At 40.1% G+C, this 25,253-nt stretch overlaps 1 pseudogene; it reads right to left on the bottom strand.

Annotated features, from left to right (window-relative positions):
* LOC131227552 (LEAF RUST 10 DISEASE-RESISTANCE LOCUS RECEPTOR-LIKE PROTEIN KINASE-like 1.4) overlaps positions 1–25,253 on the bottom strand; it is an 82,740-nt pseudogene that overhangs the window by 23,526 nt on the left and 33,961 nt on the right.

Raw genomic sequence — 25,253 nt, 5'->3', positions numbered from 1 at the left:
CTAGTCATCTGCCATGGGAGCCACTGATTCACCGCAGGATTGAGGGTTGGCAAACTCAACACCATGTTAAGAAGGCTCGTGTTGACTCAAAGACTCAACCTGACTCGATATTTAATAATTATATTAGGATTATTAAATATTTAATATTGCTTAGATGAGTAATATAAAATATAAATAATGTCATCAAACTAATCAATGGTTAGTTTAAGTTCTTCCCTGCAACAAAGTACAAGGTTTCAATTCTTATTAACTCAGTTTGAGTTTTTCAGCAACTCTCAATTCAGTGAGTTTCACAACTGAGGAAAGAATGCAAAGTGAAATTTCTCCTTCCAAACGGCTCTTTATCCATAGCAAATCCTTCCCTTAGAATTGAGTTGCCCTAAAAAACTAACAAAATCAATCATACACTAAAAACGAAGTGAGAAATTCCATTTTAATACATGGTCTAAAGTGGTATATGTATGGGATCACTGCCTCTAATGAGGTGGATCTATGTTGATTGTTCCCCTCCCATATATCAGGTTAGTTCACTCATGGATGGGCCAAAAAAGTATGAAAGAAACAGAGAGATTAAATGCACAACAGTGGTACACGTTATTGGTTAAAGCATTTCTTCAAACAACCAACATGCAGATATCAGCGGCCATGGACAGCGGCGAATATGGCTGCTGCCCAAATTTTGATAATCAAAATGGGAAGTGAGAGAGATCGAGAGAGAGTACCTTTGATTTTCTCCTCTTTCTTCTACTTTCTTCGATTGTTGGAGACAGATAGAAGAAGGAACAACACGTTGAAGAAAACGAGGGAAAGAGAGATCGAGAGAGAGGGAGGAGAGGGAGATCGAGAGGCGGATGGAGAGGAAGGGAGAGAGATCGAGAGAGTATGAGGGAGAGAGATCGAGGATGGGAGAGGGAGAGACGAGATGGAGAGGGAGAGGGAGAGGGAGACAGTGACAGGTAAAGAGAGACAGAGATGGGGCGTCTCTCTCTTTTTTTTTTTAAGGTCGATCGAGCATCCGACAGTTGGTGATGGGCCACTGCTAAAAAAACGTCGGATATCCCCTCTAGAATTTGCCGGACCTATCCACCTTAGCACTACCAGGTGTGTGTGTGTATTCAGTTTACTGAATATTGGATAGAATTTGACAATTTCAATTTGCTTAAGAAGATCAAATTAAATTATCAAAACTCGCTGGACATATCTGAGTTACTTAATCAATTTAATTGAGTAGTTTTCGATGCCATCAAACAACTTTCGAGAATTGCTCGATGAGATCGAGCATCATTCAAAAGTTTGTTGTTTTACGCATACAATTTCACAATAGCTCTAGCCTTATTTATTATGTTCTAATTAAACTTCTAAGGCTAATGGATAATTAACAAGGTTTACCCATAAAGCTGAGGATTATCTAGAGATTCAAGTGATTGTTTTGAGTCAAGGGTTTGGGTCCCCAAGGCACCTCATTTTTTTTTTCCTAAAAGACTCTTGAGTATAAATATAATAAAGATTCAAGAAAAGGAAAAATAAAAAGTAAATAGCACTCAACAAAATAGCAGCATTGTCTGTCTCAAACTATCGATTGGAATGGAAAATGGAAACAACAATGAAACAAACACCTAAAACTCACCTTTGATAAAGCCAAAGGGCAGAGAAACCCAAACCCACCATACTCTTTCGCCACTGCCGGTCAAGCACCCAAGTCTGCATCCAATGACACGATACCTTCTTCATACTTGAGGCCAAAAAACTTAAGAGGCAAAAAATGCCACCATTTACTTGTTCTCTACTTATTGATGTCCATGTCCTCTTGGATTTGGTCTTCAACTTCTAAGGACTCAATCGACTACATGATACATATACTCACGTAATTGACAAACAAGATACATAAATCAGTGCACTAACAACTAGGTTGATCTTTCAATTATTTTTCAATTATTTGTCATTTATGTTCTTTAGTGTAATCTTTAACTTGATCTCTCATTTACATTCATTAGTGTAATACATAGCAATAATCAAGTACTTATTAACTTTAGCTGTAATTTGAGCATTTCGAGTATCAAGCAAAGTTTTCCATCTAGAGAGGTATTATATATTTGTTCTCCATGACTGAGTATACGAATTTCATTTTTGTTTAATCTGTACTGAAGAGAACAAATCTTACAGATGTGTGACCCATTTTTAGAGGATGAACCCTATCCTCCGACAATCTCTTGGTCATTTTAAGCAACGTTATTTAAGTAGGTAAATATGTGACTCATATTAGATCTCAATCATATATGGTCGATTCCGACGTATAAGCCTATTATACTGCTTGGGGTCATAGTTGCTCCGTTTGAATTGAGCAGCACATTCAATACTGGCACATCCGTATATGTCCAAGATTGAAATAACAACAATAAAAGTATGTGGGCCCTACCATAAGGGCCACGCCGTCTTGGGAGGTGCCGGGACCGCACTCAAATGGCTCCCCCACAATTCTAAGTCATTCGTAAGAGCCTTCCACATTATGAGGCTGGGACCACATTTAATATGCTCTCCCACAAGTCTTGAGTCAGTCATCAAAATCTTGCACATTGTCCAGCTAAGGGCATATTAAAATGGGCGGGGCTTCAGTGGATCACAAATATCAGTGGTCACTTGACAGTGGCGTTAACTGTGATGTATATTCCTTAAATCCAATCCATCCATACATTTTGAAAGATCATTTTAGGGCATGATCTAAAAAATGAAACAGGTCCAAATCTTAGATGTACCATAATTCAGGAAACAGTGGTGATTGAATACTCACCATTAAAAACTTTGAGAAGCTACGGGAATGTTTATTTGCCATCCAACGTGTTGATAAGGTAAAAAAAGACCTGGATGAAGGGACCACGCAAATATTATGTTGATATAAAACTTTTGTGTCCACCACAAATATTTTAATGGTTAATCACCACTGTTTCCTACGGTGTAATTCACTTGAGAATTGTATCTGCTTCGTTTTTGGGTTCTTACCCCCAAAATGAGCTATTAAAACGGATGGACGGTGTGGATTTAAGGCACATACATAACGGTGGGCGCCACAGCCAGGGTTCCACCCACTTACCGCGTCTGGTTAAAACAGCGGGAGGATGGCTTTAGTTCCACTTTTGGCATCGAAGGAGAAATAGATCTCACTATTCCGTTTTATGACGACTCATTTTAGTTTCATCTCCTTCTTCCTTCTCTCATCTTTTCTTGTCTACTCACCCAGTCAAGAACAACAACACCCCTCGCCATGCAAGTCTTTTAGCTGCGGGGTCGTTCCAAGAGTCCAATTTCCCTTCTCCAACATCACACGCATCCTGAATGTGGGATACACCCAGTCGAATGCGTCGACAACGAGATACTGAAGATCCAATTCGAGGAGCTAGGGAGATCATATGTCGTTAAAAGCATTTCATATGAATCAAAGACAGTTGTAATTCAAGATGATGAACTCACCAATGACTGGCGATCCAACTTCTGCAATTCCCTTCACAAATAAACCGTGCCCATCTCTCACTACCTGTCTTTTAAGCTTAGAACTCCTAACTACACATTCCTCAATTGCAAGCCTCATCAATATAATTCCTCTGAAGATTTCGACAAGGAGTTCTTCAACTACACGGGTTGCAAGGACTCTGTTATCTATTTCCGGCCAGAGAATCAGAGGGCTCCTCCTCAACGTCCTCGCAACTGTTCACTCATTACATTTTCTGTGTCTGAGTGGCTGGTGGACCCTTACGGATCGAGGATGGACATAGTGACTCTGTTGGCTGCCGGTTTCTCACTTAGATGGAATCTCATGTACGAGTGCTCCCAACGTTTTGGAAAAAAAAAAGGGCTTTGGAGTTCGAACCGTATCACTGGAAACTTCGTTTGCTCAAATCCCGGTAACCAATGTTAAAAATCCAATTTACCCTCTTTCTTTTTCTTTTCTTTTTTTTTTTTCGGAATATTTCTGTTTCTTGTTTTTTAACACGACTTTTTTTTAAAAATAAAATAAAATAAAATAAAAATAAAATTATAATGCCTTTGTTGTTTCTTCTCATTTCATAAGTAACGGTTTTTAAAAATAAGTGAGAAAAGAAAATTAGCATATCTGCGTTAACTCTAATACAATCTAAATAGTATTTTCTGTCATGCATTCTATTCCTGCAAGTCTCTCATGGAAACTGCTCTTCTGTCAATGGAACATAAGAGGAAGAAAAGATGCTTGAAATAGAAATCAGGACCACGAAAAGAGGTAAAAAGAGGAGAAATGTCGAGGAATCTTCTCTTATATGATGAAAGGGACGGTGGGCCATGACCACCATCTTCCACGCGGCTTTGATGAAGGAAACGATAGATAACGAAAGTCAAGCCCATCTTTGGACCAAAGACGTGCAAGACAAATTGTCACCGTCGGACACGGATTGGGTACTGTACCTGCCACCCATTCTGCAAGTCTTACGGGTCATTAGTCAAAGTCATCGCCAGCGTCAAACAAGAGAACCAATGCATGTCTTTTGAGACGCGTTTGATTGGAGGTAAATGGTGGTAAATAGTGGTAAATGGTAATAAAAAAACAACAATAATTTTTTTCAGGTTTGAAAAGAGACAAAATTTCACGTAAAAAATTCTACCGCTTTTCAAAGTAAAACTCTGTGAGAGCCATCGCGTAATACGTGTTATATCTGCCATGGTCATCTAACTTTTCAAATTATTTCAAGGCATGAGCTAAAAAATAAGGCAGATCCAAAGATTAAGTTCACCACACCACAAATAAGAGTAGATTCAATGGTAAACATAATTATTGTCATCATGGGTCACTTGAGCTTTGGATCTACCTCAATTTTTAGCCTATGCCCTGAAATGATTTGAAAAATAAATGTACAGTGTAGGTATAACACATATATCATGGTGGGGCCATGGGATTTCGGTACATAGCATGGTAGCCAATGTGAGACTTTTTTTTTTTTTTTTTCTTTGAACAGGGTGCTTTTCTAAGGAAATATAAAAGTAATTATTACTTATTTACTATTGGCTCATGCAATCGCTTATTACTTGTTGCTCATTTACAATTCACTCCATCAGAACACTGAGCTACTTCTCCTTTATATTTGTTCATACCCAACTAATCCTTATGGTAGTTAAAAAATTCTAGAAACCAAAATAATAATAATAATAATCTACCTGCCGTGGTCGGTGTTTAGCAGCTACTGATTGAAGGAGCTGAAGATAGGCTTGCTTCTCTTTCTCCACGACACAGTTTGTATGTTTAGATCTGGAGCAAATGGGCCGTTTGGGTTTGCAACCGATGGTTCAAATGAAAGGATGGATTATTGGAGCATTCATGTACAAGCTCCACATAGTGAACTTTGTCATGTGCCTGTCTGTCACACGTGTGTGGAGCAGCTGATCAGAATCATCATATGGCCCCAGCGTGTACAAGCTCTCCCAAAAACTGGGCTTGTCCTGCTCTCTGATGGTCACAGAAACAAACATATCACTAAATGTATTTCCCTTTTAGCCATCCTTTGGTTCGCGCAATGCGACCCACAAAAAGGGTTGGACCAGCCTGATTTTTGGGACATTGTCATCAACAAGATGGGGACAACCTGCTGGATGGATCATACATATCCCACATGTGCCATGCTGACACATGTTGAGGGACTGAGCTACAATAAGTAAATGTCCTTTGGATAATCTCTTGTGCAGATTAGAAGTCTTCTAATGGTTAGACTAGTTTCCATTGATTCAATTTTCTTTTACTGACAAGAAAATAGATCATATTGCAGTGTAAGAAAATGGGTCTTAGTGCTATTATTACATAAAAATGATTTTATGTTTTGCTGATCTTCTATTGTAAGAGGTGGAAATGGAAACAGGGACAGCAAGAAGAGGATCATTGTCATAGGTATCATACTCTTAATGCCCTGCCTTGTGTTTTTCCACTTCTCTCTTTCTTTCTTTCTTTTTTGCTTTTTTCCCTTGGAAGGCTATTTCATTTCAATTCTTCATCCCTCGCCTCTGAGAAAAAAAAAAACCAACTCAGTACCTGTTGCAGCCCAAGTTATCCCAAACAAGAAGTTTCCAAAGATCCTGGTACCCGTACCACCCGCAAAATGAACTAAACACGCTTGTAATTCAAGACGAAAGAATCAACCATTACTTGCAATCCAACTTCTACAATTTCTTTCCCAATTTTGCCATGTCCACCTCTCCTTTCCTACCCTTTCAACTTGAAACTCCTATCCAAACATTTGTTGACTGTGTGCATTATAATCAGTTCAATTATTCAAATCTATGTTTGTATAATCATGCACATTGAAGACCACAACCTCATTCATGGAACGGAGGATATACCACCTCTTCATCAGCATGGCTGTTTCATCTCTCGGTTTCCATTGTTTCAATGGTTGTTTGACCTATACCCAAATAAGCCCAAGGACCTCTTTGGACGCATGGCTTTTGGTTTTGGTCTTCAAACTAACAAGACAAAATTAAATGAAAGCAAAATGTACAGAGACCATGCAAGTTTTACGTAAAAAAATCTTTATAGGAAAAAAACCATGGCACAAAGCGACAAACAATCTACTATAAAAGCAATATTACAAGAGAATGATGGACTTCATGATCTAAAATATCCCAAAAACAGTCTTAAAAACCCTAGCAATGATTTTGAATCCTTGGAACATCTTAGAGAACCATAACCTTCACTCCCCAAGTATAGAGTTGTGATGTCGTAATAAACTCGGTGAGACCGAGGTCAAATTCCAAGCAACTGAAACCTGTACATAGTCTGAAACTAAGTAGAACTAGAACTAGATTAAGATGAAATTTAAATCAAAGGAAATTAATGGAATAATGGTGAAAGCATTAATCTAAAATTTAGAGAATTCAGAGGTAGGAAACTAGGGATTCAGAGGATCCATTTGTAGAGATCAGGGAGATCTTATGCTTGATTCAAGAACTCAACTAGACTTAGAATCCCATCTTCATCCAGTTAAGGATGTAACCATGAAAATTAAAACTGAACTTCCTTTGATATCGTTTTCAAGAGATGAAAGGTATAAGAATTAGAATGGATTCCATCACCAAACCATGCCCAGGAGACAAAGCAAACAACAGAATTAAACTAATTGGCAGCCAATCATCGATGTATGAAGGTTAGGAAGGGTACCGTCATCCGACCATGCCCAGGAGACGATGGTGAACAACAGGGCTTCCTGATATCATAATCATCAAAAGGAAAAGAACATGCTTAAAGCCATCGCAGACCCATTGTAATTTCAGTCACAACAGACCATTAAAAACTAAAAGCATTCTCATAATCAAACTAGTATCAAGATCAATTTAGTCTAAACAAAAGGCACAAACAAAAAGTCTCCCCATCATGCTACAAGCTTCACCTCTTAGCCCTAGCTAAGAGGTTTAGCCTAACAACATGATTAGGCTAAATCCCTTAAACAAAAATAAAATAAACAAAAAGAAAAAGAAAAAGAAAAAAAACTCTACTCTTTCTCCGTCGTTCTGTGCTTCACATCCGGCCTTAAATTTTGGATCCCCTCACGTCTGATTCTCTCTCTCTTTTATAGCCCTAAGGAGGTCGGCCAAATCAGTTTGCTAGTGGAGAAAGTCGGGCGTGGCGTTTACGCAGTAGCACTCTAGAAACTCCTTGCGCATCATCAGCAAAAGCAGAAATCAGAGAGCCCACCGGACAGGATTCTTGGGATTGGTCAGTCGTCCCATGGGAATGATTTGGACGGCTAGGGTCAACGTTCTGATCCTAGCCAAGATCACAGAACAGCCCGGAACGTCCGGGCCTCTCTAGATGCACGTCTGTGTAAAGAATCCAAAACATACTGATTTTGCGTTAACTGTGGGGCCCACATGCCTTGTGTTTGAAGAATCAGAACCGTCCATTGAATTCCCCTCGAAAAAATAATCGATAATGGACGGTTTTGGATTGGATTTTGTGTGACCCACAGATTTTCCATTTTGCCGTCCATCTTACGTTTAAATGCTCTATTCCTATGTGTGCGTACATTGTTGCAAATGGTCACCATGGATATGGTCGAAGACCACCCTTTGATGCATTGGACGGATTGGATCATCTAATAAAATGATGAATATGGCCCACTAAATTCGCTGGTGCGGACGCTAGCGAAAAATGGAGTTCCGTATCGATTTTTGAAGGAGAATCGGTCAACATGTGTTGATCGATCTTCCCCGGTCTGGTGCACTGCGACTGTACGTGTTCTGTGCACACGCACCATGTAACTTGGGTCCCATCTTGATGTATATGAAGAATACGCTCCGACCATTCCTTTCCTCATGTAAATTAAAGGGTTGAGACCAAACTTGAAGCATATCCAGAGATCTATCCGTTTGGACACTTACAGAGGGATCCAATGGCTGAAATTCTACGCATACAGTTAATTTAGGGTCCTCAGGTTATATATAAAGTTTTGAGCCGAACAGATGGTGAGAACCCTATGATCTTGCATTCAGGATGACTTTCAGGCCTCTTTAGCGTAAAACACGTGATTTTCTCAAATCTCGGTCGTGCAAAATTATCGATCTCGGTCCCCTAGAGTCTGTACCTTGTCTTAGTGATTTTTGAGCATTAAATCCATGCTTTTAGCATCCTTTTCAATCCACACTCGTAAATTCACCTTGCATCACAAACACGATTAAAATAAGCCGTTAAACAGTTTCATGTTCATAAAGTCAGGTAATAACTGAGGTCTAATATACAATATTTGACCTTTAACACAACCCCCAACCAGCATTTTGCTAGTCCCAAGCAAAGTATGCGAAAAATAAGTTGAGAATTACAGGACAATTTTTTTATAAACTTGAGTGATTTTTGAAAAACAATCCAGATACTAGAATTCTAAGATTCATGAATATTGGGTATTACTTTCTCCTAGACTTAAGTGCATGGTAAACTTCATAATCAAGTTCAAAGTATTCATCCATCAATTAGAAAAAATTCTAAACATTGAGTTCCATGGGTATAGAGTGTAATCTCGACTTATCATCATTAAGAGATCCAATCGTCAATTTCATGATAACATTGATAATCAAAAGAGTATTCAGGGCAATCAAAACCTAAACCAAAACTTGTCTTACAGTTCTTTTTTTTTATCAGCGGCTTTCACACCGTGTTAACCTTGGGGAATCGAATCCTCACCTATAGGGAGCAAACCTATGGTGAAGATCGTTCGCCCACAACCACATGTGTCGGGTAGAACCAAGGGGGGAAATAAACCCTCACTTATAGGGAGCAAACCTATGGTGAAGATCATTCGCCCAACCCTTTCTAAAGACAACTTGTTTTTTTTTTTAATTTAAATTTTAAAATTTTAAAAATAATGGACAAATTTCCCAGGTTGGCTCCTTCATGCTTAGTGATTACCAAGTTAACCCTTCAATATCGAACTGAAAATTTAATGTGTAAGTGAGATGTGACATGTGAAATCATGACTCAATCAATGTTTACAACTTCTAATCATGGATTAACAATTCGAACTAATAGTGAAATCTAACAGACAACTGAATCCAAGAGTCATAAATTACTAACATCGTGTATCTTATACTTCTCAAATCACGACTATCCTTTAAAATCACTTCGAATTCACAAGTAGTTCCAGAAAATTTTGAAAAATTTTCATAAATTTTGCTCAAGACCAAGAAAACACTAATTAGGTAACCTAATCTCCCACCCCCAACTTAAAATCTACATTGTCCTCAATGTAAAAGATATATGAGCATGCAATGCATATGAGACAACGAAAGTAAATGAGAAGTGATGGGAAGATAGTACCTGATTGAAGGAATCGAGAGAGATTTTTCAAGAGATCGCAGTGTGAGAGTAGGTCAGCACGAGAGTGAAAATATGAAAGCAAACTAACCTAATGGCAGAAAACCGTCTAACCTAGACAACATAAAGCAAACTACCCTAGTCCCATGAAAGTAGGAAAAAACTACTCGATCATGCCGTAAGGGTCCTCTTCCGGCAAATATCTTGATAAGTTTCTCAGTAAGTTCCTCAACAGGATCATCCAAAAGCCCTTTTTTGCAATAGGCTTGGACGTCCTGGAGCATGACTTTCTAGAGAAACTTATGTATCTCATAAGAAATTTTCTGTTGAATTGCTTTAGGTATCCAGAGTATATACGATTCATCTGTGACAGAAGAAGTTTCAACGTTAGTATCCCATGGTGAATTAGAGACTACAAGTAGATAAAGTTCAGAGAACTTCTCAAGAAGTGATGTAGTTTTAACACATTTCGAAGTGTCAGACTTCGATTTCATTGTTAGCTCCTCCCCCTTTAATGGTAGACAGTGAGGATCTTGGGAGGAAGGGGTTTCAGAATAAGGGTTCTCTTGGTCAGTGATGACTACTAAGATGTTGTCTTGCAAGGGATTCATTATATCTCTTATCATGGGATCGTTTGAGTATGCAAAGTGTGCGAAGCAATCATCTAAAGAGTTGAAAAATTCAGTTGAGAGTGACTCATTTTCTGCATCGAGGTCTGTGATGTGCTGCCCAAGGAGTCCATCGTCTTTAAAAGTAAACGGAGGTACGCTCTCTTGCTTTAGCCCTACATAGACAGATTAAGGGTCAGTAGACGAAGCATTGATATGCGGACTCTGTTCATTGATACTACTCAAAGAGGCATTGAATCGTCAAAATTCAACAGTTCAGATGGTGGCCTTAACTGGGTGGTTTCAAATTCCAGAGTCGTATCGAGTAACTCATCCATCTCCCAAATCATATGATTATTCAATTCAAGGGAGTGGTCCAAATATGTCTCACAAGATATAAAAGGGTTGGTTGTAAGGAGCTCATCCACTTTTAAATCAGACATGTCAAGTGAGTGGAGTAGCTCATTATGACCGCTCACTTCGTATACTTCTTGATCATTGACTTGGACCGAACTTGAGATTAATTCCAGGGAAACTGGGGCTGCACACTCATGATCGTCATCCCAATAGTTATCATCGTCTAATTCTGTGCAGCAGTGCACACTTAGGATGGGATCGCTTTCCTCACATTTCATTCCTGAATTGGGTTGAGATTCACATAAACTAACCTTTTCCTCATCATTGAAATCAGTGTGTCCTATGAGTGAAGTGTGTCATCATCATTATATTTGAAAGATGCCCATGTCTCTTCACCATTCTTTTGAACAGTCATCGAGATCGACTCATCGGGAAATTGAACCGTATGCTCATTAATGGAATCCAACTCCTCATTCTAAATTTCAGAGTTCTCCACAATCGCATCATGTGAACTCCCCTGTTGAATATCTTTTATAAGTTCTTATAGTCTTTGGAGTGTATTTTGCTGACTGAGCTCTAGAGTTTGGAAGAAATTTTGAATTGAATTCTCTTGAATTGTTTCTGGTTGGATCTCAAATACAGGGGATCCAAGAGAATAATCATTATAACATGTTGTTAGTTCATCTTCTCAATCTTAATGTTTCCACTAGTTATAGTCATACAGATCATACGTGGGAGAATATGATGATTGATAATAATCTTCATTCCCATAATTATGATCGCGTACGGACTTATTAACTGATGGAGCATAACGTTCTAGTCAGTTCTCAATGTCGATTCTCGATGGAGAAAAATCTTGAGGTATAAGTTGAATTCCACAACCCTCAGGCATTCCCCAATATTGCTTATCCATCTTAGCATATACACGTACCCAAGCTTCCATGGTGAACCCTAATTCTGATTCTAATCCTAGAAGAAAATAAAAGCAAAGTGCTACAACAATACAGAAAGTGAGAGGAGAAGTTAGAAAGATGTAATTAAATTAGAAGTTCCTATGTTAAGATCCTACAAAAGAAAACAAAAGAAGTTAGTTTCTAGAAAATAGGACCTAATATAAGGAATAGAGTAAGTAAAGAAATTATGACGAAATTACCACTTTAGAAGATCTATCAAAATCTTACAAAGCAGGAAAGCAGGTTAGTTTCTAAAAATCCAATAGAACGAAAAACCTAAAACTAAAGTTAGTAAAAATCTTAAACTAATTCTAAAACCAATTAATTTCAGAAAATCGTAGCCGCCAGTCCCAGGAAACGTCGCCAAAAACTTGTTCACTCCCCAAGTATAGAGTTATGATGTAGTAATAAACTTGGTGAGACCGAGGTCAAATCCCAAGAGACTAAAACCTGTATGTAGTCTAAAACTAAGTAGAACTAGAACTAGATTAAGATGAAATTTAAATCGAAGGAAATTAAGGGAATTATAGTGAAAGTATTGATCTAAAATTTAGAGAATTCAAAGGTAGAAAACTAGGGATTCAGAGGATCCACTTGTAGAGATCAGGGAGATCTTATGCTTGATTCAAGAACTCAACTGGACTTAGAGTCCCATCTTCATCCAGTTGAAGGGTGTAACCATGAAAACTAAAACTGAACTTCCTTTGATATAGTTTTCAAGAGATGAAAGGTATAAGAATTAGAATGGATTCTATCACCAAACCATGCCCAGGAAACAAAGTAAACAACAGAATTAAACTAATTGGCAACCAATCATCGATGTATGAAGGTTAGGAAGGGTACCGTAATCTGACCGTGCCCAGGAGACGATGGTGAACAACAGGGCTTCCTGATATCATAATCATCAAAAGGAAAGGAACATGCTTAAAGTCATCACAGACCCATTGTAATTTCAATCACAACAGACCATTAAAAACTAAAAGCATTCCCATAATCAAACTAGTATCAAGATCAATTTAGTCTAAACAAAAGGCACAAACAAAAAGTCTCCCCATCACGCTACAAGCTTCACCTCTTAGCCCTAGCTAAGAGGTTTAGCCTAGCAACATGATTAGGCTAAATCCCTTAAACAAAAATAAAATAAACAAAAAGAAAAAGAAAAAGAAAAAGAAAAACAACTCTACTCTCTCTCCTCATTCTGTGCTTCACGTCCAGCCCCAGATTGGATTCCCTCACGTCTGATTATCTCTCTCTTTTATAGCCCTAGTGTGAGGGGGAAATATAGCGATCAAGTTGGACATGGAGAAGGCGTACGATAGGGTCGAGTGGGTCTTTCTCAAGAAAATTCTGGATAGGTTTGGTTTCACGGGCCAGTGGGTGAAGTTAGTAGAGCGATGTTGGTCCAATTGTTGGTTCTCGGTACTCATTAATGGACAATTAGCAGGTTTCTTCAAATCTACTAGGGACCTCAGGCAAGGAGACTCCTTATCTCCCAATTTGTTCATTTTAGGAGCGGAAGTGTTGAGTAGGGGTTTCAAATCGGGGTAGCTGTAACCCCTTTTAGCTCGGTAGGTGTCCCAGGATTTTCCATCTGTTGTACACAGATGACAAGTTGTTATTCCTCAACGGGAGTCTGAAGTACATTCGGGCAATGAAGCAATTCCTGGACTACTATCAGAGGGGTTCAGGTCAGCCAATCAATCTGCGCAAGAGCAACTTCCTGTGTTCTGGGTGTATTTCTGCCATCAGGGCGTCCTCAATTCAGCGGGTCCTCGGGATGTCGAGAGCCTCGGAACCTTTACTGTATTTGGGGGTCCCGGTTGGTGCAGGGAGAAGGAAAGCAGTATATTTTCAACGGTTGATAGACAAGGTGGACAGCAAGATCAGTGGGTGGCAATCTTGGTGCCTTACTCAAGCTGGCAGAGTGATACTCTTGCATAATGTTTTGGGTAGCATCCCGGTCCACATGTTAGCAGCAGCGTTGGTTCCCTTCAGGAGTGTTAAAGGCTTTAGAAAGTAGGTTTGCGAACTTCTTTTGGGGCTGGAATGATGGTAGAAAGATGCTCCATTGGAGAAGCTGGTCAGAGATTACAACCCCGAAATCGGAAGGAGGTTTGGGTATAACGAAATTGGCTAATGTTATGAAGGCGCTGCGTCTTAACATGGTGTGGTCCGTCAAATATCAGGGATCCCGTAGCCTCTGGGGATCCTTCATGGCAACGAAATATGGCAGAGATTTGACGGATGGTATTGGCGTTGGGCATGGAATGTCAGCAGCCTCCCCTATGTGGAAAAAAATTTGAGATCTTTTTCCATTCATGGAATCCATGGTAGTTTGGCAAATTGGGAAAGGAGACGTGTCTATGGAAGACAAATTGGATGGGTATGGGACGTCCATTAGAGAGCAGAGTCACAGCCACCATCCCTGTGACGTTACAGGGCTTACAGATCCGCGATTTTCTTGGCAGTGCTGGGCCTCTTCCGCCATCTATGGTGCCCTCCTTCCTCTCGCAGGAGACCATTAACTACATTTTTCATAGAGGATTCTGTACCTCCGAAGAGCCAGCCATGCCGATTTGGCCCTTCTCCCCTAGCGGCGAATTCTCTGTAAAGACAGCTTGGGAATCCAAGCATAGGTCCAGGCCCTGAGTTGGTTGGACGAAGCAAGTGTGGCACACCCTCTTGCCTCCTAAAATCTCGCTCTTTACTTGGATATGCATTCAAGGAGTGATTCTGGTCGAATGCGCAAACGCAGGCCAAGGGGGTCTCATTGGCGTCGCAATGTGTCTGCTGTGACAGGGCAGCAGGTCTAGTCCCAAAGTGTGAATCGTCTCCCCACCTATTTCTTCGTAGCGACAGGGCGACAACGATATGGTCGCATTTCGCGGCGATTTTCGGCAGAAACATGTTGGTGACCAGCTCCATCGAATATAGGATGCGGCAATGGTGGATCGGGCCCGCTCTTGGGGGTTGGGGTGGGGTCCTGAATAAGCTAATCCCAAGTATAATTCTTTGGAAAATTTGTAGGGGGAGAAATGAAGCAAAATTTGACAGAAGGCATCCAGCTTGGCAGACACAAGTATCGCGTGTCGTAGGGTGGGCCTATGCGATCATCAATTCGAGGGCCCCTACTCGATCCACCTCGTGGGATCCTAGTCGTATCCTAACAGGCCTTGGGATCACGGCTCTTGTGTCTCTTTCAAGGAGCGCCCAAGTTGTGAGGTGGATCAAGACCCCAGCTACGTGGGTGAAGCTAAATGTGGATGAGTCTTCGATGGGAAACCTAGGATATGCGGGAGGAGGAGGTGTAACGCCCTGAAATTCGGGGGTCGAGCATAACTCAGCTCCCGAGTTTCAAAACATCACTTATGCAACATATTTTATGATGGATGTATGTTGTCTGTAAGAGTACATAAAAGATGGAATAGATTAAGCCAAACTGCAAACATAATTCAGGGATAAGTGAAAGACGCAAGCGGAAGACTTAAAGAAACATATGTGTACATGTGCAAGTCCCTAAAATACGTATACCTGCCAGGTCATAATTACAAGTGTTGCTTTCAAAAATACAAGTATCAAAATGACATTATTATAAAAGAAAATTCAAAATCCCCGCACATCAGGACATGGCTCACATGAACCCGCTTGAGAACTGCATGAAAGAAAACGCGTCCTCATCATCCTCGTAATCCTGTTCTGCCTCAGGGATCACGTCAACATCTACATCTAAGACAGGGTCTGGTTGGTGTTGAAACACCGCCCCAAAATGTGGGAGTGAGTGATCAACTCAGTGGAACTATACAGTAAAAGTTAACATGATATCAAATCAATCAAGCAGTAATGATAAGCCAATACAAGAATTACGTCCTAACTACTCTTGTTAATGCAAGGATGTATGTGGAAATGATGCATGCCCTCGCCTGCACTCCCTCAGCGTCTTCATCTTACGGTACGCATGACAACCTCCCGCAGTGCCAACGACTCCTATGCACATACAATGCGGTGCATGAACATGATTAACAAGTTGTTATTAGTCCTTTTCATACAGCAGGATTGAGAAGCTAAGGTACCTTCCTCATATCAATTTCCAAACAGTGATCCATTCTAGGGTCGTCAGTCCTAGACAATCCTATACGATCATATAGTTTTAGGTCGCTGCAATGGGCTCATCACCAAACAATGCATGTCTATCATACCTTAGTTACTACCATAAGGCTCGTCGCCTCAATGCAGCAGCAAGGTATGCTCGAGGTCATTACAAAGGGCTCGTCACCAATCAATGTAGGCCGACAGTACGAATATAGTGTCACATACTACCATAATCGGTTCACGAGTCTGGTGTGCTCACTGGTCACTACGGGGAGGCTCGTCACCCCAGCGTAGGCCGACAGCTCGACCACGGTGTCCCATACTACCATGCCCGGCTCATGAGTCTTAGCAGATCAAGGTACAATGGTTGTGGAATTACATCGGTAAGTTTGGTACCCTAGATTCAAACAATAGCGTCCATACATGGTGAACATACATCGAACAATCGAGTTACTTGACGAACTCGACTAGCACGAGCGCATGTTGAGTTGAACGACATAAAGTGCGCTAACACTCCGTGTGGCCAAACCACTGCCGACAACCCTAATACGACTCAGTTTCGTCAAACACGTCTTACGTGGCGAAAACAACCTCGGCCACGAACTCCAGGTTTGTTACCGATTTCCTGGACTATTCCATAGTTCCAAACATGTTTAATGATAACAAATATTCATACTGACAATTTAAACAGTAACGGAACAACAATTCTAATCATACAATATGGAAGTATTTGATGAATATCAACTTAGCATGAATTACACATAAGTAGTGCTTGAGGTTAAACAACAAGAATGTAAATTGCATGTAGAAAATCATACACACCAATAGGATAGTTGAGAATCTCTTCTCAACGCCCATAATAGGTTAATATATTACACACTAAACCATTCAGACATTCCTACAAACACTTAGACTACATAGTCCCACATATATGACGTATGTTGGTGATAACACACATTTAGACAATTCCTTTTGCCAAGGAGTTGACACACATACAACTAGTACAAGTACACGACAATTAATCATGGCAAACACATGTTCATATTTTATACATATACGATACTTTCTACATATACATAGGATACACAAATTTCAATGTAACACATATATATTAGGAACACAAACTAAACATCACAGTTGGCATGTGAAATTGCATCCATAACAATAATAAACCATTACTCAACATTGAAAGCCTTGAAAACCATAACCTATACGAATATAGTCCGCACATTAAACCAGAAAAACACAATAGATTTGATTCAGACAATAAGTCTTCGTCAACGGCGACTAGATAACCTATGACAAAAATAGAAATGAGCTACATCAACACTTAGACAAGTCTAAGCTCTAAAACAGACTAGGATTTGATTAACTTACCCAAGAAGGAACTTAGAATCGCCGGAATAATGATTCAAAAGTGATGGTTTAAGGATGTAGAGTAGCAGGAAAGAATCTTAAGATGATTCACCAACTTCTCTCTCACTTTCTCTCTTTTTTATCTCTTTCTTAGCTAGGGTTAAGAAATTCGTATGGAAAAGAGAGTGAGGATTTTAATGTAACACCCCGTACTTTCTAGTACTCGAGTGTTACCATGTAATTTAATTTAATATAAATACAAAGAATAATACAACCTAAATATATATACACTATGAAGTGTATATACTTTGTAAAGATTTAAAATTTCATGCTAAAATGATACATATGTATTTAATGTATATAAGACATTATGAAAATAATATTATATTAAATAAACACAATGAAAAATAATTTCACAACATAAAATCAAATTTTAAATAATAATATAGCAGTGAATATTTTTATATCCGTATGTATACAAAAATCATTAGATATTTTAATGAAATTTTATATTTAACAATATTATTAAATATAGTTTTAATTAAATATAATATTGTATATTAAGAATTATGTATATTAATAAATGTGTGAACAGCAGCATGTAATTAGTGGTGTGTTAATATTAAAATTATATTTATATATATGTATGAGATTTTAAATATTGTAATTATAGGTAAGATACAAAAATAATAAAAAATTATATTAATATTAGTATCAGTTAGTAATATATGACAAAAGGCTTACAAATGGCCCATTAAGACCTTTTAACCATTGATGTCCAACTTCGGGATGATCTGACCGTCAGATCAATGAAAACACCAATTTAGAGGAAAAATCTGCATGGATGGCCCACCTGGGCATTGTACCCGCCTGAGTTTAGGTTAAAAACCCATACTTGGGTCCATCAAGTGAAATGGATGGAGTAGATTTCCCACAAACGTCACATTGGGCCCCACACCTGCGTCGCATGTGCACCACAGGGGATGAACCCGCGGTGCACCGTACCACCTGGAGCGGTCAAAGCTCCCTTGACCCGCGACTTCCCGAAATAGAGAAGTCTCTCTCTTTGCGTTTTCGTCAGCAGCGGACGGCGTCCGTTTGCAATGCATTGCGGCCCACCATATGGTCCCCACCTTGATGATCCAAACCGTCCATCCGAAAAAGGACACGTGTGAGACCAAAACCCAAGTTCACATTAGATTTTCATGCATGTTTGGACACACAAACCTCGCTGCAAAACGGCCCTGCAAAAACACATTTCCAAAAATGGCAACTGTCGTCCTTGCCACGAGAGCGATCCGTGTGCTCTCCCCTCTCCAATCCCAGCCCTTTAATTCAGCGTATCTTGACCGTTTGTCTGGAAAAATCTTAGCCATCCATTTGCTTAAGGCGTTCCTTGCAAAACCAGTGATTGTTTTGGTTCCCACCCACTGTTTTGGAGGCGGTTTCAGCCAGAGGAGATCTTGGCCACTTGCTATTGATCCGACGGTTTAGGAGGGATCAGGGCAAGCATATAAGGCATGCGGATTGAGGGACAGTAGCTCACCCTCCATTTTCGCAGCCACAACCATGAAACCAGCCATTTCCCTTCCACCTCCGAACCCATCAAGAAAAGCTCATCTGAGCTTCATTCTCTCTATTCTCCAAGCTTCCTGGGGCCCATTAGATCAGTCCACAACTGGTAGAATGAAGAAAGAAGCCTTCATTGGAGATCCGCCATTAATGGCGTTCATCTTCTCCATCGCTCAAAACCGGGTCAGCGCAGTACGGGATGTCATTTTTTCGGCTTTCACCTCTGGTGATGGCGAAGGGAGAAAGAAAGAAAGGAGAAAGGAAGATGAAGGTGCGTGGTGGGTTGCTGCACCAGGCAGCTGGACCACAACTCGATCCGAGCCAGTGCAGTCCGAGCCAGGCTGGGTCTGTCTGTCGTTGCTGGACGTTCCAGCAGCAAGGAATTAGGAAGAGGATATAAGGAGAAGGAGATAGAGATAGAGAGAAGGAAAGAAGAGCAAATCAGAGAGAGGGAAGGAATGGCTGCCATCTCACGGTCGGTCTCCTGCTGCGCTGAGTCAACTCAGTTCGACCAGGACTGAGTCGGGTCGAGTGGGGTTGTGTTGGATCCAATCCAACCTCCTTGATGGCCTAGCTGTGAAGAGAGAAGAATAAATAAATAAATTAAAGAGAATTAGGAAGAGAGAGGAAGAAGATACAGGTAGAGGAAGAGAGAGCCACCGCTGAGTCGACTCGACTGAGTCGTAAAGCCTGGTCCGATCCAACTCCTTGCTGATCATTTCCAGCTGTGGGAGTTGGAGGAAAGAAAGGAGGAAAAGAAATGGAAAGAAGAGATGGAGAGAAAGAGAGAGAGTTGATGGACGGTTGTGTTGAGCCGAGTCAACTCGGTTCGAACCGAATCATCATGGGTGAGTTAACATTTTCCCCCATTCTAGTTATGTTTCGACGTACTATTACCATTTGTTGCCATTGAGATTATTAATATTAGCAAAGATTAGCCATTAGTAGGCCATTATGCTAAACTGGTTATTGTAAACAAATTACAATTATTGAATATCATTATCCTATTTATTATTCTTAAATATTAATTTTGGTTAGTGTCACCATAATGATTATTTTGCTACATTAACTAATATTAATTGTAACACTATGGTTAACAATTATTTTATAATTATTAAATTAACATTGTTACCATTTCCATTATTAATAGGATTGTTAAATATTAGGATGCATGACCATTAGTAAATTATCTATTCTAATGATAGTTATTATATACAAGAAATTAAAATGATACCATTATTAAATGTTAATGCATTGTCTTATCATAGATAGTATATCATAATATTAATTTTCATCATAATTATTATTAACTAATATTAACTATGACACTAATGTTAGTAAAGATTTTATAACTATTAAATTAACATTATAAATAATTACACACCACTAGAGTTCAACCTTAAAGATCTAGCCTAAACCTAAATTCCAGGATGAAGCCCTAATTCCATATTAAAACCCTAAAAGAAATCCAAACCCTAGGTAGTGCGTGGAACTTGGATCTAATGATATAAGCTCATGATCTGTGGTAGGATTCAATTCTAAGGGAGCAAGCACTTAGCGACATTGGTAGGCGATTCAAAATATAAGGTGATGATTCTTCCTTTGAGCTTTCCATCTTCTCATTAGCTTAAGTTATAGTTGTTATTTAAATTCATAATTAATATCTCTCTTTATAATCACATGTGTTAGCTAGTGGAAATTTAATTGTTGTATAATATGCTTTATGATTATCCTGTATAACTGTTCATGCTTGTGGATTGCTTATGGACTTTAAACTGGTACATTAGTGGGAAACCCCCACCTATAAATGTACACCCATACTTGGGATGTAACCCGACTGGTTGTGATTAAAATGGACCTTTGACTTAGTGGTTATTGAGTGGTGGTCTAAATGGATCATTAATGTGGGCCTACCATCCAGGGTTACTGTGTCCAAATGGTTTTCAAGGATGGTCTTTTATCGCATGGTTTTGACACTCGCCCTATGAGGCCTATTTTGATAATTGCCCTATGTGGCTTGTTTGATATCGCCCTATGTGGCTTTGTTCTGATATTTTTCCTATATGGGTTCGATGTTTTATACTGTGTAACCATGCGATGGTAAGCCCCATATACTATAATATGATTGGCCACTAGTCGATGGGTTTCCATTAAACATCCTAAGATGGTAGCCTCATGAGCCGGGGATGGTGGTAATGGGACACTATGCCCGAGCTGTCGGCCTACGCTGGGCCCTGCGCTCCCCGTAGTGACCGTGAGCTTATTCTAAAATGGTTGATTGCAATTGGACTAATAATGGGCTGGCAAATCATGCACGCATAGCTAGCATACTACGACGGCTTGGATCATTATGCCCATACGATTACGCTGCGAGTTGCGCTAATGACCAGCCGATCGATTTATGATGATGACTTGGATCACTCATGCCCATACGATTACGTTACGTGTTGCGCTAATGACCACTCACATCTTTGGGTGACGACCCCATTGCCTGTCTGGATGTTTTTCCTGGGGCACCGACCGTCCGAATGATTTACCCGGGTCGATGATTGCATTCATGCATTCATGCACCTAATAAGACTGCATTTACTCTGTTTTGGTTGTGTGGATGTTTTATACTATTTCTTACCTAATGCGGCGGTGTGTAATCTTGAGGGGAATTCACACTGAGTTGGCCACTCATCCATTAAATATACAACCGTACAGGTAGTGCAGGTGGCTTTAGTGATATGTATGTTCAGACTTGATGAGGAGCAGGGTACAATTGCCAAGGATGCATGGCTGTATTTACCTGGAGGAGCTGCACAATCTTGCGGCTTATATTTATATGCTTTCCGCTATTCTTCGTGTATTAAATTCTTGTACTAGTTAAATTCAGAGACATTGGTTGGTATAAGTCATTATGGGCAGCTTCTTGTAAATTTGAATGATAATGAAAATTTCTTTTATGTCGATTTGTCCACACTACGCTCATTTGCTTACTCTGATGAAGAAAAAAAAATGTACACTCGAATATGACCATCCTTTAAAGCTAACACTCGGGTTTTTGGGACACTCGAATAATATACTCGGGTCCTGAAAACCGGGGCGTTACATTTAAGGTCTTTATATAGGCTTAAAATAGATGAAAATAGCCCCAGGGCCAAGATATACTTAGGTTATAACCAAATCAGGCCTATTCCGATCCAACGGAACACTTCTGGTGGTCCTTTCTCCACTTGCGGTCAGACTTAAGCTCACTGACCATGGATCTAGGTCAGGCTGAGTTTTCGTACCGATCGGATTTACAGATCAGCCATGGCGGACCACTCTCAATTCAACAGTCATCGAAACTCGATCAGGTCCACCGGCACTTGGACATGCCAGGGCCATCTTTCCTGATCCGAGGGTGAAATTGGGTCAAAATCCAACAGTCAGAGTGCTTAAAATCGTCGCGCAAGCGACACGACTCAGATTTCATAAATTTTATTTAATTTCTCAGCTTTCTCACACTCTTTACTCCGGACACAAGCAAATTGACCCAGGACATCATCTGGACTTGGTTTTTGAGGTGATGGTCAAGCCCAACATGATGACCAAAATTGTCTAAGATCGACGCTATCGGACTTTCGACGCGCGGTCCAGGTCCGATCCAAAATTTCTAAAAATTCCCAAGAGCAACTAGATTTAGCGTTGAATCCTAGATTTCAGGGTAACATAGCGTTAACGATTCTACAGGTTTTGAATCCTGCAGATCAAATTTAAAGTGATTGATACAAATTTCACAAGCAATTGAGTTTAACGCTAAATAACCCAAACATAACTTCTAAGGAAAAATAGAGGTAGTACTCGGGTCTTGGCACGAAATTTTTCAGGTCATTACAGGAGGTATTTGCAAAAACGATCTAGGTGATCTGATTTTTTTGGGTTCACAGCGGGATATGGAGTGGTGTCAAACACCAAAACAGAAGTCAGAGTAGTCCACGATGGGTTGTTACATTGTCTTAAAAGGGTTTGACTCGAATTATAATAGAATCGGACTCTCTTCAGGTAGTGAACACGTTCTCCGGAAAGTCCTCACTTGGTTGGAAATGTAATTATTGGGGTTGCAGGATCAAGGGCCTGGTGACCATGGGCCAAGTCAGATTCCATCATACCCTCCGGGAGGGAAATGGGCCGGCGGATGCCTTGGCTAGGCTAGGTAGCTCCTCGCAACTCTTAACTTTCTTCTTATCCAGGTCGGGTCTTCCTTGGGAATTCAAAGGGCAGATTTTTCTCGACAAGCTGGGGTTAGGTTCGGTGAAGGCTTAGGGGAGCTGTTTCATTTTTGTCCTTCCAGCGCTGGAGTGTTGGTTGGTTTTTTTTTTCCTAGTTTTTCTGTTTCTGTTACGGAAAGATCCTCCTAGCTTTTTTGTTCAGGAGATCCCGAATTTGTATAGGTTGGGAGAGGCTTCCTTTTGTGCTGCCTAAAATAGTTGAGGAGGCGTTAAAGTGTCTAGTTTAGCTTGTGGTTTTCTGATTGGTGTGGTCCCTAATCTTTTTGTTGGGACCCACCCATATGGCTGTAAATTTCAGTGGTTACTGGACCATTCAGTGGCATATGTCCACTTTCGTGAAAAAAAAAACGGAGGTCGTCCAAGTCGGTTTGCTAGTGGAGAAAGTCGGGCGTGGCGTTTACGCAGCAGCACTCTAGAAACTCCTTGCGCATCATCAGCAAAAGCAGAAATCGACGGTTTTGGATTGGATTTTATGTGGTGCAATTAAGAAATCTGATCCGGACAGGATTCTTGGGATTGGTCGGTCGTCCCATAGGAATGATTTGGACGACTAGTATCGACGGTCCGATCCTAGCCAAGATCACAAAACGGCCCGGAACGTCCGGGTCTCTCCGGACGCACGTCTGCGTAAAGAATCCAAAAAATACTGATTTTGTGTAAACTGTGGGGCCCACATGCCTTGGTTTTTTAAGAATCAGAGTCGTCCATTGAATTCCCCTCGAAAAAAAAATCGGGGATGGATGGTTTTGGATTGGATTTTTTGTGGTCCACAGATTTTCCATTCTACCGTCCATCCTACGTTTGAACGCTCTCTTCCTATGTGTGCATGCATTGTTGCAGACGGTCACCATGGATATGGTCGAAGCCCCCACTTTGATGCATTGGACGGTTTGGATCCTCGAATAAAATAATGAAATGGCCCACTAAATTCGCTGGTGCGGACGCTGGTGAAAAACAGAGTTCCGTTTCTATTTTTGAAGAAGAATCGGTCAACATGTGTTGATCGATCTTCCCCGGTCTGGTGCACTGCGACTGTACGTGTGCTGTGCACACACACCATGTAATGTGGGTCCCACATTGATGTATATGAAGAATCCGCTCTGTCCATTCCTTTGCTCATGTAAATTAAAGGGTTGAGACCAAACTTGAAGCATATCCAGAGATCATGTGGGCCCCAAATCACTGATATGTAGGCTGATCTATCCGTTGGGCTACTTCCAGAGGGATCCAATGGTTGAAATTCTACTTGTATGGTTAATTTAGGGTCCTCAGGCCATATATAAAGTTTTGAACCGAACGGATGCTGAGAATCCTGTGATCTTGCATTCATGATGACTTTCAGGCCTCTTTAGCGTGATTTTCTCGAATCTCGGCCGTGCAAAATTATCGATCTCGGTCCCCTAAAGTCCGTCCCTTGTCTTGGTGATTCCTGAGCATTAATTCATGCTTTTAGCATCCTTTTCAGTCCACGCTCGTAAATTCACCTTGCATTACAAACACAATTAAAATAAGCGGTTAAACAGTATCATGCTCATAAAGCTAGGTAATAACTGGGGTCTAATATGCAATATTTGACTCTTAACACAACCCCCAACCAATATTTTTCTAATCCCAAGCAAAGTATGCTAAAAATAAGTTGAGAATTATAGGACATTTTTTTATAAACTTAAATGATTTTTGAAAAACAATCCAGATATTGGAATTCTAAGATTCATGAATGTTGGGCATTACTTTCTCCTGGACTCAAGCGTACGGTAAACTTCATAATCAAGTTCAAAGTATTAATCCATCAATTAGAAAAAATTCTAAACATTGAGTTCCATGAGTATAGAGTATAATCTCGGCTTATCATCATTAAGAGATCCAATCGTCAATTTCATGATAACATTGATAATCAAAAGAGTATTCAGGGCAACCAAAACTTGCCTTACAATTCTTCTTTTTGATCGGCGGCGTTCACACGGTGTTAATCTTGGGGAATCGAATCCTCACCTATGGGGAGCAAACCTATGGTGAAGATTGTTCGCCTACAACCACATGTATCGGGTAAAGCCAATGGGGGAAATCAAACCCTCACTTTTAGGGAGCAAACCTATGGTGAAGATCATTCACCCAACCCTTTCTAAAGACAACTCGTTTATTTATTTATTTAAAATATGATGGACAAATTCCCCATGTCGGCTCCTTCATACTTAGTGATTACCAAGTTAACCCATCAATATCGAACTGAAACCTTAATGTGTAAGCG

Source organism: Magnolia sinica, chromosome 2 (assembly GCF_029962835.1).
Source record: "Magnolia sinica isolate HGM2019 chromosome 2, MsV1, whole genome shotgun sequence".
NCBI lineage: Eukaryota > Viridiplantae > Streptophyta > Magnoliopsida > Magnoliales > Magnoliaceae > Magnolia > Magnolia sinica.
Note: the sequence above shows the minus strand (reverse complement) of the source record. Positions and strands in the feature narration are given on the sequence as shown.